Below are 11,250 nucleotides of genomic sequence, written 5' to 3' on the forward strand. Positions count from 1 at the left end.
GAAGGCAAGATTACTTCAGGTTTTCCCAAATGTTCTCTTTCTCAGTATAGCTTTTGTTCATCAAGACTGCAACACTATATGTAAACTCTGCTTAACTTTAGGCATTTCTGTTCAGGAAGCAAAGAACAAATTCAACTGCATCTTTCTCTCTCCCCCTCTGCCTCTGCAGGGCCATCCTAGTTTTCTCAAAGCAGAGAATCAGAGGAGCGGTGTTTCCATCTGACCAGAAGACACAGCCTGGTGGACAGGCCCACGTATCTTTTTGGTAGATATTCCCTTGTTACTGCTCCTTTACTGAAATAGCAAGCATTGCCCACATGCAGTCTGAGGATGCTAATTTTTTGCAACACTCAGGACGAGGCTGCTCAAGCTAAAGTCTTTAATGCTAATATCTCCGCCAGCTGAGAGCCCTGACCCAGCCTCCAAACATCATCGGCAGTGCACAGAGCAAGCCTCTCACCTCCAGAAAGCTGTTCCTCCTCAGTCCTGAGCAGCATCTAGATACCCATTCCAGAAAACGGTATCCACTTTGTTGCAAATCTATTCTCTGCCTTTACTTCGCAATAAATTCTGAGCCTTCAAATAAAAGACAATATAGTGTCTTTCACTAAAGCTTCCGCCATTTTTCCCAGGTAAGAGAGCTTATAAACAGAATTATAACCTCCAGCAGGAAGAAAAGCTCTCTGCTCAGCTGGTGCACTGGCAAATGAAGCCTTTCCCAGCTGCATTATAAAAACATTTATAAAGAAAGCCTGGCCACAGAGCTCTCTGCCCAGAGGGGTGTGCTGGGAGCCCAGTGTGGCTCCTGGGCTGTTGGCAGGTTGCAAAGCCTCCTGCCCCCAACTGGACAGTGGCCCACGGTCACACAGCTAACTGGCATCCGCATTTTCTCAGCACCAGCAAACAGGCGCTAATGAAGTGCCGTGCATTTCACTTGCTTGTTTGTCATCCATATTTTTAACTTACAGCCTCCAGCCAAGCTGCATGTGTGCCCAGGTATCAAGATTTGTTCTTCATACTACTCTGGTTACAAAGCCACACAGGTATTGAGTGGTCAGTCTCTCAATACTCAAGAAGCCCTCATATTTTCAGTACCAGGTTTTACAGAACACCAGGAATGCATGTATTGGGTTTTAGCAGAAACATCTGTAGTAAATGTTCATGCACTCCTCAGCCTTTTCTCGCACTTTGACCATGTGCTGAGACAGCAGGTAGGCGTGATAACAAGGTGAATAAGATGTGGTTCCTGCTCTCAAGGAGCTCAGACTATGCAGGAATCTGTAAGACCGCACCTGGCTCTCGGTCTCACACACACACACACACACACACACACACACACACACACACACACACTACCGTGTGTCATTGAAAAAACTCTGATATACTGAAGGACAGGATGAGGCTTCTCATTTCCTAACAGTGTGCTTCTCTGGTAATTTCAATACAATTAATTAATTTACACCTTTCTGGGAACACAGATGCTACTTCAAATTATGAACAAAAGACTCAATGGTTCAGAATAACCTGAGAAAGTCAACCTGATGCAAAAAAACATATATTAAAGAAATTATTTCATTCATTTATTTCTTTCACCAAGTGTGTGTATATCAATATAGAAAAGGATCCCGTTGGTGATTTTTAAAGATTATATAAGATGACTCCTTATTAAATAAAGGCACCAAAATAGCAGCAGCTGAAATCACTACAATAAAAAGGCTTATGAGAAAAAAAAGTCAGTGACAACCACTCAAAACCTTTAGAATTTTGCAGTCTGAGTATTTCTCTATATGCACACACACATGCATCTAAAGACGCATGTATGTGTATACATGTGTATATATGCATCTATGTATGTGTGTGTGTGGGGGGGGTGTGTATACACATGCCATCAGCTAGTGATAACAGCTACAATAAAACACAACCAGGTAAAGAAAGGATGTGCTATTTTCTTAGTCTTTAAGGCCTCTCTGAAGACGTGATATCTGAAGTGAGTCCTGGATGAAATGAGCAAGCAGGGCATGAGAATGTACAGAGGAAGAACATGCTCCACAAACATGCTCACTGCTCCTCACAAGCACTGAGAGTGAAGCGCTCCCCGCCTTCACTGTTCCCGTAGGCCGAGCTGCCCCAGATCCTAAGGGAACTGTTCCCTTAGGTGGCTCGGCCTAAAGGAATAGTGAAAGCAGTGAGCAGCAGAAACCCGACAGATTCTGAAGGTACCTCCCAAAGATTTGATGGGAGAAAGGAAGGGTGGCAGGGAAGGTGGGAGGGAAAGAAAGAAGTCAAAGACGCTTCCAGACTTTTGTCCTGAACAGTCGTGTGAGCAGCCCTGTCCATGACACGGGTGTCCCTCAGAAGCCCTAGGGTAGGTGTGCAGATTGCTGTGCCCACGACAAGCACGGGCTCTTGGGGGTGGTCTGGTGACACAAAGTGAGAGGCCATCCTATCTACATGCTGTTAACATTAACACTGGGGGATAAATGAGCTCACCTGGGCAGGGATGTAGACGGGAAAGACAGCAAAAGAGGCCTGAGGATGGAGCCACGGGGCCCTCGGATGTCCAAACAAAGAGACACAGTTCAGGAATGAAGAGTGACCAATGAGGGAGGAGGAACAGGGAGCTGCAAAGGGAGCTGCAGGGAGAGCTGCACGGAGAGGGTGGTGACCTCAGAACAGGATGCTGGATGTCCAGATTTTAGAAGAACAGGGTGTTACTGAAGGAATGGGTAGTTCATGTAAGACAAAGAGGATGACTAAAAGGAGGAGGCCAAAGAAGAAAGTGAGGGATCCAGTTTTGAAATGGCCTGCTATGCAGATGTTGAAATGGCTAAAGTAGTAACAGGAAGGAAGATGAAGACGGTGAATTCGTTGCTAAACTCATCTATGAATGCGGAGGAGGACAAAAGGAGAGGGTATCTGTAGAAGGTTCAAAGAAGAAGGAAGAGGGATGGTAAAGCCTGATGGCACATGTCTCAAGGGAGCAGGGGAAGTTTTAGGGAGGAAGAAGGCGCAATGGCCTGGAAGCGGCAATGAGAAGCACAGACAGCGCCCACTCCACCCTGACTGTGTGGTTTTTTTCTTTTTTTTTTAAGTGATGACCATGTGACAGTCACTGAACTTGGCTGTGATATGCACAATATTGGCAAAAGCACAGCTACTGCAAAAGAGCTGCATCTTACAGAAGAGGAAACAGGTTAAAATATTTGCCCAGGTCAGATAGCTGTCAGTGGCAACCCACGTCCAGATGCAGAGCTCTGCTCTTACCCAGGACTCCACAAAGTCTTCTATGCAGATATCTTTAAATACTTCTAAGTAGTGTCTCAGAACAATAGAAGAAAGATGGGTTATTCACTAAGCAGTTTTCAGACAAATAGCTATAGGTGGGGAAAAAATAGGCTGGGAAAAAAAGATTAGGCTGGTTTCCTAACAATGCTAGAAGTAAAACTACAATTTTACCTGAGGAAAAAAATAACTAAAATATGTATAACCCAGCAGGGAGAAAGGCCTTTAAAGCAAACCTCAAAAATAAGGAAGTGGTAAAGTTCTAACTACATAAAAATTATATTTCTATTTGGAAAAAAATAACATAAGACAAGTAAAAAGTAAATAACAAAACTGGGAATAATTACTCTCATTACATGTAATGAAGAATTAATACTTTTAATTTATACAGAAAAATATCAATAGAAAACACTGCAATAGAAAAGCAGGTAAAGAATGTGAACAGGTTCACAGAAAGAGAAATACTAGCGGCTGATAAACATTTGAAAAGCTGTTTTCAGCTCCCACTGAAACTTACTCCTAATTAAAGACGTGAAGTAAAAAGATACCATATTTCACTTGTCAGATCAGCAATGATGAAAAACCTGGATACTGTTGAATAAAAACCCAACACTGTGGAATGTGGAGAAAGAGGAGCTCTCGTTCATTTCTTAGCAGTACAACAATATTTTGATGTCATTTTGGAAAATAGATGTCATTTTGGAAAATGACTTAGGAACAGATGAAAATATAAAACACACATAACTCTGACCCACATGTGCTGTCCTAAGTATTTACTCTAGAGATACATTGGCAAAAAAAAAAAAAAAAAATCATGTGTATGTTAAAACAAAATGAAACAAAAACAAAAAAACCCTGGAAGCAATCTTCACAACAGCAAAAAATGGAAAATCCACTTACATACACAACTTATTTTACATCAACAGAAGAAAAGTTGAATAAATAATGCAGCTATATGAGTGAAGAATAAGTTGAACCTTAGTTAATATTTCATGTTTTGGCATGAAAAGATGTCTAAGATATATCAGCAAATAAAAAGTCACAGTACAAAAATATTTATACACCATGATCCCATTTGTGAACACACATTTAAGTTCTATACTGACAATACAATTTTTCTAGAAGAATTAAAATTTGAAAAAAAACCTGTGGATAATTGCGTCAGAATAAAGGGAATTTTATTCTCCATTTTTTCTTCCTTTCAAAGTTGTTTTTTACTCTCTGCATTCATAACTTTAAATTTTTAGAGGCTTTCAATACAGTACCCACGAGATGCTATACACTGAGAGAAAACAACTATTTTTATTTTGCCTCACCAAGGATTGTATCTCATAAGTATAACATATTGCAAGCTCTAAATTAAAATCCCACAAAAAGACAGCGTTTCTTAGGATTGCAGCCTCACTGAAGCAAATCCTTAGAGTAGGGTCTGCTCTGAAATCCACACAGAAATCCAAGTCAGTGGAGGCTCTTCCTTCTCCATATCCTTTCTCCCTCTTCTGCATAATGAAGGAACATTTAGACTCTGTGCCCACCAGTTATCACAGCAAAATACTGCTCAAGAGAGACCCTCCCACTTACCTACAATTCTTCACACACATGTACACAAAGGGGTTCCAAAGGAATCCCTCCAGTCTTTGAATTTCCAAGTCTAGGATTGTTTTCTTAGCCGTTGCTGAACTGGCAAGTTAATATTTCAAAAAGCAGTATAGCTCTGTGCAGTTAAGCTTATGCAGCCACTATAAGTGGAGGTTTTCACATGTGTGGTTTGTTTGACTTTACTATGAATAGAGGTCTTGTCCCGCTTCGATAAAGCACCTCTCTGTTTGCATGCATCGTATACTAATAGTCTGTACGCTGGGAAACACAGGGATCCCTTTAGAGTTGCCCTGCAGTGAGTTATTTTGCACTTGTCTTCTCTGGGGTAAAATAAAATACACTCTTCAGCAGTGGAGACATTTGTTAAATTATAGCTATGGAACAACCTCGTTGGTTCATTGGTTATCAATTAACTGAGTATTGTTTAAAATTCTCTTATTGTGATAAAAGGCATTTGGCTAATTCAGCCATCATTCCTCATTCTAAGATATCACTCATAAAAATGAAGCTGAGTCTTAGGCTTAAACTGCTCACAAAGAACCAATTGATTTACCCGACCGGATACCAAATTAGGCACAAAATGAGAAGCTTGTTATAGTAGAGGCATTACCACAGGAAAAAATAGTTTATTTAGAATGGTGAGATAAAACACATACCAATTTTAAAGAACTTAGAAAGCAGTTCCTTTGGCTATGTAACTTTGTAAAGGAATAAGGTAACCTAATATACTAAGGAAAAAAAGAATCTCCAAATAGCAATACACAGTATTTCCTATTTTAAAAGTATGTATAATTGTGAGTGGTCTAAATATACCAGTTAAAAGGTACAGATATTCAGGGTGGCTAAAATAGCAAGCGTCAACTACCTGTTGTGTTGTCCACAGGAAATCCACTTCGAACAGGAAGATTCATGTTAAAAGTAAAGGGATGGAAAAAGATATACCATGCTAACACTAATCAAAAGAAAACTGGACTGGCTATGTTAATTTCAGATAAAGCAGAATTCAAACCAAGAAAAAAATCATCACAACAAAGAGGGCCATCACAAAATAATAAAGGATCAATTTTCCAAGACATAACAATGCTAAACACGTAATACCTTACAACAGAGCATCAAAATACATATGGCAAAACTGACAAAACTGCAGGGAGAAACAGACAAATATACCACTAAAAGTTGTAGACTTTAATACCCCTTTATCAGAAATGGACAAATTCAGCAGGCAAAAAAATCAATAAAAACACAGTTGAACTGAAGAGCACTAACAATCAACTTGATCTACTTGTTAAAGAATATTCCATCCAGCAACAGCAGAATACACATTCCTTTAGTTCAAAGGGAAGAGTCCAGGCCACAAACCACACCTTAAATGTAAAAACAAAGAAAAAAACAAAAGTCATACAAAGTATGCCCTCCTTTTACAATGGAATTAAACTAGAAATTAGTCAGAGAAACAGAGATGGAAAATCTCTAAATATCTGGAGATTAAACAGCACACTTCTAGATAACACAAGAGCCACTGGCATTTTCACCATAAATTTAAAACAAAACCACCACCAAAATGGAAAATTAGAGAAAAAATGGAAATATGGCATTATTTCATCTAGGCTATCTTTACCTGAAACCTAGGGAAAAAAAACTACATGGGTCAAATAATTCCATTTTTGTGGACCAGAGGGCAGTCTTTTATTAAGCCAATTAAGGTCTCCACAGTGGACTCTGAATACTGTCAGCAGACCTGTCCCTCCCCATTCCCAAAACCCAGCTTCCCACCTATGGAATTCCAAGGGTAATTTGTGGATCTGCATTTTGGATAGGCCTTCAAGGTTTTCCTTTGAAGTTTCATGGGCATGATTTCTTTAATCCTCAGAAGATTCCCACAAAATAAGTAACCCTGGTACTATTCTCATTTTAGAGATGAATAAAACAGGAACATTTACAGAGAGGTCACAGGTCTTTTCACAAATCCAGTGGGGCCTGAAGTCTTGAGCAGGATCCTGTCTCTGTCCCCACAGTCTTGCCTTCTCTGCTCAAGCACTGACCACAACCGCTGCACTAGGAGATGCGTCTGGACTCTGCCGGGCACGCTGTCCCAGTTCTGACATGAACAGTACTCTCAGCCAGACCTGCAGGTGTACGGTATCAGGTCAGCCTGGGAGGGCAGCCCTTTAGGAGCAATGTGCGTGCCTGCATAGCTTTGTCCAGTTTATTAATAATAGGAGAGTTTCTTCCTTGTTTCACTTCAACTCCACGGCAGCAAAATGTCCACTTATGATATAACGTGGATGTATTGGTTGAAATATATATAGTTAGCCAGGTGCAGTGGCTCAAGCCTGTAATCCGAGCACTTTGGGAGGCTGAGGTGGGAGGACTGCTTGAGCTCAAGAATTCGAGACCAGCCTGGGCAACCTGGCAAATCCCCACCTCTACAAAAAAATATAAAAATGTGCTGGGTGTGGTGGCACACACCTGTGCTCCCAGCTATTCAGGAGGCTGAGGTGGGAGGATTGCTTGAGTCCCAGAGATCAAAGCTGTAGTGAGCCGAGATTTTACCACTGCACTCCAGCCAAAGTGACAGAGCAAGATCCTGTCTCAAAAAAAAAAAAATTATACGTATATATACACATGTATGTGTGTGTGTGTGTGTCTATAGACACATACACATAGATATATATGTGTGTGTGTGGTGGGCATGTGTCTGTATACATGTATTTTTGGTATATGAAGTAATAAAATTTGTGTGGACTGAGCGAGTGACTGAATTTACAACTAATTTTTTACAAAACTAAAATAATTTACTTCACTAAAAATGAAATATAACCATAATTGAAAAATAAAAAATAGAAAAAATGTCACAGTCCTTAAGAGTTCTGATTCCTCTCTCTCCTCAGCACATTTTTCAAGTTTGTACATCAAACTGTACTATTTTGCCTCACCATTGCTTTCACTTAATAATATAAACATTTCTCATGCCCACTATCTCCAAAAATCTTATCTAATTAGAGCATGATATTTACTTAACTATATTTAGATGTTTTCCATTTGGGGCTATTATTCTTTAAAAAACATGAAGAAATACATTTGCGCATCAAGCATTTATTTTTCTCCACATTTAGTATCATTTCTTGGAGCTGGATTCCCCAAAGTGCAACCGTGCAAAGTAATCACACCATTGCAAATAAAAATACTGTGTCCTTCCTTAAGCCATCCTTTCACCAGTTTAGGTCTAGAAATTCATTCTTTCTGCCGAGCCAACATGATTTATATTTGTTTCCTTCCTACACCAGGGCCCACTTCATCATATTAGGAAACGCACTTTAGCTACTTTCTCTTAGAAATTTTTTTTTTTTTTTAAATAACAGTTCCATGCTAACAAGAAAAACTTTATCCTATCTCCAAAGCTATTTATTATCACATAATGGTAGTCATAGAATTTTTTTTTTAAAAAAATAACAGTTCCATGCTTAACAAGAAAAACTTTATTCTATCTCCAAAGCTATTTATTATCACATAATGGTAGTCATATTTTAAATAAATTGATTTCTACATAAACAGTAGGTGTGGATAACATATAAGCCAATACCAGGAAATATTCAAATATAATTCAAAGTCTTCCAAACTACAATTGTATAAGCTTCACAATAATTATTTTTATTAGCACCTCAGCTAAGGGTTTTTGCCATTTGAGGTCAGTTTATAGACATGCGTGGTTTCGAAAACCACCACATTGTGGTGTTTCAGTAAAAAGAAAACACAGACCTTCAGGCAGGATCCCAATGTTCCTTATTTAAAATAAATATATATATATAGAGAGAGAGAGAGAGAGTTCAGTGAAAAGTTCCCAAGTGAAGTTCAGCATACCACGTCCTGCGCTGGAAATTCAAAATGAGTAACACCCACGGCTTAGTTCCAGGAGCCCAGCTCACTGTACATTCACCCTATGGAAGCGCAACAAATAAATGTCAAACTCAGTCTCAATTCCACTGTCAAGGAGAGTTGGGTAGAGATAAAATATGGTGGCGAGGGCGGTATTTAACTCAGGGGCACGTGAGTTCCACAGGTCTCATCTCTCTTTATGCCAAAAACTGAAAAGTACCCTCACATCAGGTTCAATACAATTTCTATGTAACTATGCATGGAGTTTCAATCAAGTCAATAACAGTTAAATTTTGTTGACATGTTATACGTGGTAACACCAATTCTGGTGTTTTTTTTTTTAATACTCTAGAGCTAATACTTGTTTCCAATTTTTTTAAATATTTCATTTGCCAAAGCTCATAGGCCCTCGGCACCAAGTCTGCTGTGTCTAGGGAGCAAATGGATGCTGACTTCATTCCATGTCACCCCCAAAATGCCAGAGCTGCTCAGGGAACTGAAGAGGCCTGAAGGGGCCACGCAGAACCCCCAGAAGTGGCAGGAAGAGGCTGGGCCAGTTTCTGACCATCACCGAAGGCAGGGTGCCACAGCAGGAGACACTGGGGATGTAGGAAAAAGCAGGTGAGGAGGAAGTTCACAGGGAAGCCCTTGACCACAGAGGGTGTCAGGTGATAGGAGGCCTTGGAGCCAACCACGGAGAAAAGGTCAGCAAAAGTCACAGGTTTCAAAGACGTGGAAAAAAATCTGGGGCAACTCTGAAGGCAAGGGCTCAAATGAGGAATGTGCAGTCGCCAGAAAGGAAGGGAGGAGCACGGAGGCCAGGGCATGCAGAAGGCCAGTGAAGGAGAGCAGCACCTGGGCTAGGAGCTGGTGGCTTGGGGGCGTGTCTGGTATTCTAGACGTGCGTACTTGGTCTGTGGTGCAGATGTAGGATGTGCAGAGAAGAGACAGGTATGGGAGAGGTTTCTCTCAACCAGTCTTCACTGGGAATCAAACATATGTGCAAGATCCATTGGGTGCCGTCTGCCCTGACAGCTGAAGGCCAGGAGAATGCCACAGGCAAACACACAGGCAGGTGGTGGACCCAGAGGAGAAATGAAGGGGGCCTGCGGCAAGGAACTTGATGCAAAGATGATGGACATCAGGGTAGATTCTGACAGTAGAGTGTTTTAAGGAAAAATATTAAATTCATCGAACCCAAACCCTCCATTTGACACATTTTTTTAAAAGACCCAAACATGTTGGAATCTGAATTGAGACTGAACAGAGTTGAGCTGGTTGAACAGCTGAGTCTGAATAATACAGGCTACAGAGACGGACATGCCCCAATTGGACAAGTGGGACAAGAGCCTGAACCATCCACAACTAACCTCAAGGCATGTACGACGTGCCTAGTGACAGTGAAATGGCACAAACCAGGCCCCCAGATGCAGGCAAGGGACCCTGTCCGTGCTGGGATCCCAGAATCCAGGGCAGGTAAGCACTCTAGAAGAGCTGGTCAAAAGGCTGGTAACCTGGAAAGAAGCACAGTTCTCCAAGGCCTCCAGATCAGAAATTCAGTCTGATGTAAGCCACACACATCATTGTAAATTTTCTGATAGCCACATTTTATTAAAAAGCATGGGAAATTAGTTTTAGTAATATATTTTATTTAACCCAATATAGCCAAAATATAATCATCTCAACATATAATCCATGGAACAATTATGAGTGGGTACTTTACATTCTGTTTTTCACACCCCAAACCCACTGACAGCACAGCTCAACTGGAACTGGCCAGAGTTTATGCGCTCCGGGGCCCCACAGGGCCAGTGGCTACCACAGAGGACAGCCTGGCTCCAGGTCCTCGCTTCCCCTCCGCCTGTCTGCATTCTGTTTTCCCTGCTACACAAGGAAGAAGTCCCGCCCGCCTCCGGAAAGCAGCCCTTATCTGCCAGGCTAGCAGGACACAGCTCAAGGCCCTGATCAGTCGCCCAGGCAGGCACAGTCATGCTGGTCCTCCCGAGGAAAGGCTGGATCCACTGCACATGGCCAGGGACAGAAAAAAAAACAAGGTCACTGTCAAGGAAGCAGAGCTGTAGGCCAAAGGGAGAGAGTCCCAGGAGTGATTAAAGTATTAACAGATAAGAAATGCTTCCCTCGGCCAATCAGCAGGCAGAAATTGTGCATTCCTTTCAGGAGGAGCTGCAACACGTCCTTCTGAGTCTTACTCAGGTTTTCACAGTTGACAGCACAGTACCTGGCCAAGAGCGAAGGCTACACAAATATTTATTCAGCATGTGAAAAACCCTGCACCTAAAATCCTGTGCTATTTCACAAACAGAAGTGAAGAGCAGGCAACCTGACGGGACCAATAGGGCTTCCTACGTGTTCTGTTTGTTTTTACTAAAGTGAAACTGGACTCAATAAAATTCCTCAAGTTTAAGAGATGAATCCCTGCCATGTGGACTCCAGAACGGTAAACTCTCCCTTGTTTCAGAAAGGGCACCCCCA

General features: G+C 41.4%; 1 protein-coding gene across 1 annotated transcript in view; it reads right to left on the bottom strand.

Moving 5' to 3' along the window:
• The window catches only part of RNF144A (ring finger protein 144A), a 161,388-nt gene extending 156,347 nt beyond the window's left edge, over positions 1-5,041 (bottom strand). The window contains exon 1 of the mRNA XM_011993674.1: positions 4,864-5,041. The gene's annotated coding sequence lies outside the window, so the exon portion shown is untranslated. The remainder of the gene's footprint in view (positions 1-4,863) is intronic.
• Between the last annotated feature and the right edge of the window lie 6,209 nt (positions 5,042-11,250).

The sequence above is a fragment of the Mandrillus leucophaeus genome, unplaced genomic scaffold (genome assembly GCF_000951045.1).
Source record: "Mandrillus leucophaeus isolate KB7577 unplaced genomic scaffold, Mleu.le_1.0 Scaffold1110, whole genome shotgun sequence".
Classification (NCBI taxonomy): domain Eukaryota; kingdom Metazoa; phylum Chordata; class Mammalia; order Primates; family Cercopithecidae; genus Mandrillus; species Mandrillus leucophaeus.